Source organism: Ochotona curzoniae, unplaced genomic scaffold (assembly GCF_017591425.1).
Source record: "Ochotona curzoniae isolate NIBS_2020 unplaced genomic scaffold, NIBS_Ocur_1.0 contig_430, whole genome shotgun sequence".
NCBI classification, from domain to species: domain Eukaryota; kingdom Metazoa; phylum Chordata; class Mammalia; order Lagomorpha; family Ochotonidae; genus Ochotona; species Ochotona curzoniae.
In genome coordinates this window covers 22,810,140-22,817,206 of record NW_024466219.1, presented here as the reverse complement: position 1 = coordinate 22,817,206, position 7,067 = coordinate 22,810,140, and positions in this window count along the sequence as shown.

Below are 7,067 nucleotides of genomic sequence, written 5' to 3'. Positions count from 1 at the left end.
TATTTAGAGAGAAGGAGAGCCAAGAAGACAGAAAATTTTTCCATTTGCTGGTTCATTCCCCAAATGGCCACAGTGGCTGGAATTGAGCCTATTTGAAGCCATCTAAATTTGAGAATTAAAGATTTTTAGTCAAAACTGTATATACAAATATCTGTCTAGGGCTTAAAAAGAAGAGTATCTTGAATTGGGAGATTATGAAAAACATCTATTTCTGAACTTTACACATTTCATAAACAATCAGAAGAACAGAACCTTGGTTGTCTTGTTCCTTACTGAAATCCTTCATGACTCGAGAGGATAGACTGGAGTGTGACCAGGGAATTTAGTCACTTTAATCACTACAACCCACGAAGAGGAACATTCTGATCGAGTGGATTCTCAACTCTATGCAAACAGCCATAAAATCGTTTGGCAAATTTATTAGGCATGTTTGATTTTCTTACAGTCATGATCATCTCATTCCTCTTTGACAGCATGTAGTTTTCCAGACATGAAGAATGATACTTACTAAATTTTTTTGTATAATGCCCTTGCCATGTAGAGCAAAGATTTGACTGTGAAACTCTTGGATGATATCTGAAAGTACGGATTGTGTTACAAGTAATGATTTTATTTGTAAGACAACTTATGCATCTGTTCTAAACAACTTCAGTTCCTTTATTGCTAAAAATAGCTGCATGTTTCAGGGGCGTTTCTATAAATACATCCAACTTTACAATGCTTCCCATATATAACTGATGCAGTTTCTGTACTAACAACCATAGACACACATATGTGTCCTGTATCATTGGCTTGGATTTGCCAAGAAGTATTCTTGACAAATGTGTGGAATGCCCTTTTTTCCAGAGTCAAACATCTGGTTTTGGCACCACTTCTCAAGCCAGCCCCACGCTTAGCCAAAATGGAATGTACTGGATTTGCTTGGGTAGAAGTTGCTCCCGCAGTCCACATTTCTGAAAGTTAAGGCTTTGGCCAAATTCACTTAAGTTTATTTTAGGTGTGACACAAATTCAAGAACAACACCCCTTGGTTGCTCTAAACATTTGTTTATGCTTGACATTATTAAAGCCTTTGGCTTATATTAAATAGGTAGTGGCAGATATGCATCTCTGGAAGACAAGTCCTACCACATCCCAGAGTTCCTGCTCTGTCTGTGAGTGTCATCTTTTTTCCCTATGCAGTATTGACTGAGGTCCAATTACGTGTCAGTTACTATAGGAAGTGCTAAGGATACAGCCAGCCCCTCAAGAAAATGAGCCAAGAAAGGCACAGATGAAAAGAAAAAATGAACAAATGCAGAATAAATAATGTGAATCAAATCAGTCAGAGAAGATACTGACAGTTGATCGGGACACCATGACATAGATCTCAATCAAGTAAGGGAGCGAGTCAGCTTTGTGAATCAATGGGGAAAATGTGGTCAGGGCTGAGAACTCAGAGCAAAATTTTCTGAGGCAGTAGCTTGTTAAACCTGTTCCACTGGAGGCCAGCAGATCAGTGTGGCTTCAACAGAGAAAGCTCAAAGGTGGTAAGAAATGGGTTTAGAGAAGAACACTGACATCACTGCCGTTCCAAAACAGGACTTGAACTGCTCCCAAGTGTGATCAGAAGATATTGAGGTACACAACCTTACTGCTCAGCAATGTAGGCTCACAATGTTTGGCAAGAGAATTAATATTTAACTGGATATCCAGTTACATGAATATGTGCTGGACAGAATTTAACCATCAATAAGAACTTGAGCATGAATTATAATATTTTGCTGTTTGTTCCATGTGCTTTGTAGCTATTTTGAACATGTTTTTAATCCTCCTATGCTCTGTACTTTCAGTGCTTGGATAGTCATATTAAACTCTTCTATATGCTATAATCCTGGAACTAGATTTCATATGGGTCACTGCACAGGACCTGGCCCTGTTGCCAAGTGTGTCTAGACAGAGTTTTGTTGCTTTGGCCCACTGTAGCCTTAGAGTTTGCCAGGCATAAGAGAAGTGTCTCGGGTGTCAAAGACTGAGTGAGCAATCTGATTTCTCCTTGCCCAAACCAGAGTGCATATTTTTTGAATCCTTGTAATCAAGATGTTTTTTCAGTTTTAGTTTTACCCTGGCTGAGAGAATCCAGCCAAAAGGTTTTCAACATCCTTACTAGACCTAGCGAGAGAAGCATTGGCTTAGGATTTAGACAATGTAGGTGGCAGTTCTGAATCCTGGCTGTAGGGCATGGGCAAGCAGTACACGAGTAGGCAGTGCAATGTAACTGGAGAATATGCCTCTCGTGCTGCCACCTCCTAGTTAGGTGACACTGGGTCAAGCATGGTAAGCAATTTTTTTCTTCACATACACAATATAATGATGAGTGAGCTAATCCTTTCAATATGAAACACTTAGAAGGAGCTTGAATGACAGAAAGTACAAATTGTTGTTACTAATAAATCATTGTTACTATACTCACTCTTGTCCCTGTATAAGTGCTTGGTATCCATGACCCTTATCTGAAAACTAGAGGTTCTGGTTATTTATTATATAATATTAATAGGAAAAAGAAATGATATATGTAAAACATCTGCCATATTATCTGACATAATCAATGGTAGTAGTAACTGTGAAACTGTTATGTTTCTTAAAACGAAACGAAACTTCAGTTCTTTTTTTAAGGGAGGAATGTCTGGATGTTTCGAACATGGCTCTCACAGCTCCCACATGCACAGCAAAGCTGTTATACTTTTGGATTTCTGTTTTTGAATATTATTCAACAACTAATGCTTAGGTCACCTGTCCCCGTTAGATAACTGATGTTGAAAGGTCAGGCTCCAAAACAATTAACAAATATTTTATTTTTATTTACCAAATGCTATCATTCCAAAATTCAAGTTATTACCTAGAATAAGGGAAGGAGGTGTCAACATCAGTGTCTTTATCAGCTAAAGATGTTTCTATCCCCTACTTGAGTATTTACCAGGTTTTTCTATGGACCAGCTATTTTTGTAGTTGGAAGGAGTTCACATTTAGGTTCAAACATGTCCAGAAGAACCATAGAACAGAGGTCAGAAACATCCATTAGGTCTCCCTTTACATTTCATGGATGAACATGGGTCACATGCCCTCCAATAAACCCGGCACTAACCAGGAGAAAGGCTCACCTTGTCTGGTTTACAGCAACACAGATCTTATTGCTGCAGTTAAGATAAGGTCCTTATGCATGCAGTTTTATGGGAAAGGGCAGATACTATAACAAAAGCAGGATTCTGCCCTCAAGAAAGAAAGAATAGGAGGTACAACTGACAGCATGCAGCATACAAACTATAGTACGTTCTCTAGACAACCAACCAAACCTTGCAGAACTACTTACATTCTCCTCTAAAACACCTTAAACACCAAGATGCTGTTTTTAATAGTACCTGCTGTCACCATGGGCAGTAGCTATCCTCATGTTTCTCACCCCAGATTATTACTTAAGAGGCTGTTGTCACATGTTAGCCTTCTCCAGGCAATCCTGTCGCTTTACATACCCAAAGACAACCAGAAATTGCTCAGAACCTCTCTGGCACATTTCAAGTGTTCTGGGTCAGAGAATTTCTCATTGCCAGTTGAGTTGGATTTTGTCCTTAAATCACGTTTTCTGCACTCCAGGATGCCAGTGGAATGTGGAATAGCCAGTGTGGAAGGCAGAATTTGTTCTCAAGCTTATCCTTTTGGATTTTGTTGCAATGTCGTTAGTGCCTTATGAGGAAAGAAAAATCCTAGCTTTGCTCCTTATTTATTGAATGCAGCCTGCCATAAACCCATTTTATTTCCTTCATAGCTATATTTGATTTTCATCTGTGCGGGTGCTTCAAATAAATGTCTGGAAGGACCAGCTGGGGAGGAATTGATACCAAACAGAATCATTTTCTAAAAAATAGTTGGATATAAGAAGCAATGAAAAACTTAAAAACGAAACAGCAGGAAACTCCTGTCGTGGAGGGTACAGATTGTACCACCAGCACTGACTACAAGGACACATTTAGCAAGGCAGAAAACAGGCCTCCATTTGAGATTTCGTTATAGAATTTTGTTTTAAGTAACAGGCGTTAATAAGATACTGAAGGAAATTCCGTAGAAACAAGCAATTGCTTCCATAGACATACTTTCTGTGAATGGATAAATCCATTCTTTAATATCTTGTGATCTTGTAGTGTATTCTGATCTCCTATATTCATTCTCTTAATTTTGATCCTTTACGCAAACTCTCTGCAGTATTTTACTTAATCATTGATTTCGAGCTTTGCTCACCCATTGCTGGCTGCAGTACATGCATTCAAAGTAAAGACATCAGTCCTGCATTCTAATTGGAGTGATGGAGCCAGGGGCCACTGAAATCAACAGAGGAACCAGAACAACCCGAAGCACCTCCCACCCACCCCCATGTGACACAAACCACAGCCAGGGACAGGGTGGTGCTTTGGTTAAAGTGCTCTTTACTAAATGAATACCACTTTTCAATACCCAGAGCAAGCCTGTGTTTGATGAAAAACACTTTTCATCACTATCCAAGAGATCTGGGAGTCTCCCTCCCTTTACATCCCGGCAGCTCAGGTATCAGGGAAACTCTGAAGAATCCTATGCTCAGAGAACAAATGTGGTAAAGGGCTATACACAGGGCAGTGTGTTATCTGGCTCTTGTGATATTGGGCTCCTCCTTTTCCTGTCCTAACTTTCTGGAACATTTGGCTTTTTCTATCCCTTGATTTGTATCATCATCTCCCCTCTATGACATAACACTAGGTATTCCACCCCCTCTGACAATTTCATTTATCTTTCTGCTTACAAACCTACTCAAATACTCCTAGTCTCACACATACATTGTATTTCTGTATCATAAAACCACTTGTCAAGGATCCCACTGTATTGGGACTAGATGTCATCACCAACTCAAGATGCTCATCAATACCAACCCTAATTTCCTTATTTCCTTTTTTGGTATTGACTGTGAAGTCATCTTCTAGTGTGTACTACATCCTTATTCTTCATATAGGTTTCTGCTGAACTCTAGACAACCTGACTTTTCTCCTCATATCCATTTCCTCTTCCATTCCCATTGGTATTATTCTCATCCAGGTCCTGAATTCTCATGTAATATATTACAATTTTCTCATTTTTAAAAGATTTACTCATTTTTTTTATTAGAAAGGCAAATTTACAGATACAAGGTGAAACAGAAAAAAACTTCCATCCACTGACTCATTCTCCAGTTGGCCACAGTGGCCAGAGCTGAGCTGATCTGTAACCAGGAGTTTCTTCTGAGTCTCCCACATGGGCAAGGCTCCCAAGGCTTTGGGCCATCCTGTATTGCTTTCCCAGGCCACAAGAAAGGAGCTAGATGGGAATGGAGCAGCCAGGATGCAAACCGGTGCCTATAAGGAATCCTGGCATATGCAAAGCAAGGATTTAACCATTCAGTCAACATGCTGGGCCCTTAATTTTTTTTCTTTTTAATTTTGTGAGGTTAAGAACTTATTTTCTATAATTTTCTCTAACCTGATATTCTAGCACCATTTCCTCTCCTTTCAACTATGTGATATACAGGATTGCATATCAGTTTGTCTAAAGTATATTTGCAATTTGCAACTATTCAGAAGCATCACTGCCTCAATAGATACAGTGATTGTGGAAATAATCAATTTTTCAACTGGATTATTGCAATAGGCTTCTAATAGAATATGTATCACGTCCAGGTACCCTGACTCAAGTCGTTTTGGGGACTCATGACTGGGTGCTTGCTTCTAAAACCAAGTGTGAACAGATTTGTTCACTGATTACAGCACTTCATTAATTCTCTATTGGTTCAGGGAATAGTCCAAATCCCTTGACATAGCTTTGTAGGTCTATGAAGGGCTACAGCCCCTTGTCATGTTTGATCTCACCTCTTGCTAGCACAGGCTAAACCCATGATTCTCATCATCCTCCCAGGTAGACAGAAGACAACCATGAGCAAATGGTTCTTATCAGCCAAGCAGCCCGTGTGAGTAGGCACCCGTTTACTCCTTAGTAGTCGGCTTGGGGCCGCTCTGTGAATAAAACCTGATGCTCTTTTTCCATGATGCCAGAAACTATGTTAGTTGAAAATGAAAAATTCGGTCAATTGCCCCATATCCAGATGTTTGGCATCATGTGGCCAAAACAGCCAGTGATTGAGACAGAAATGTTCACTTTTCTAGCCAGAATACATTCTGGTCTTAAGTAGTTACCACAGGGGTAAAATGGCTCAGTGGCTTTTTAGGGAAAAAATGAGTTTCAAGTAGAATTAAAAATATCAAAAGATTGAGGAGGAGCGAAGACTGTGGTACGATTCTCAGAAGTTCATGTTCTGCATTGCTAACCATGACACTCTGCCTGGCAGTTGGTGTCCTTACCGTAACCATGGCCTCAGAGTCCATGTCAAGAAACGTTCATAGATAACCCGACATGCCTTAGGCATGAGTCCACACAAACCGTTCTGAAACAAGAATGTCTTTTGGATACAAATCAATTAGGTCACCTGGAAGAATCAGCATTAGTGAGGGATTGCCATTTTGATGGAAACTGAGGTTTTTGGACTTATACTTCATGACCAAGAAAGTAAAGGCCTCATGTGAGCATTCATTGACAAGATTAGTTTCACTAGTTTTTAGTGACCTGAGGATGAAAAATTAGCAGAGATTTAATTTTACCTGTCAAATTAATTATAAAGCAAGAATACATACAACAGTTTCATTGAGTACTACAGGACAAAGCATAAGAATTACAGCAAGAGAGTTTAACCCAAGAACCATTGAGAAGTCAGGGAAAAATGACCTAAAAAGAATTTCTGAAAATAGTTTTTAGAATTTGTATGCAAATCTACGAAAATAAAATTTATTTAATATTAAATTTTACCAGGTCTGTCAGTGAAGTTTTAAACATTGAAAGATACTGAAAGAAGTTTAAAGAAAATGGAATATTAAAACTAAGTTTATCTCTGTATAACTGACTTTCTAATAAAAATAAATTTTTAAAAACAAATTTATTTGGTGCCACAATTTCAATACTCATTTTTTTTCACATGAATTT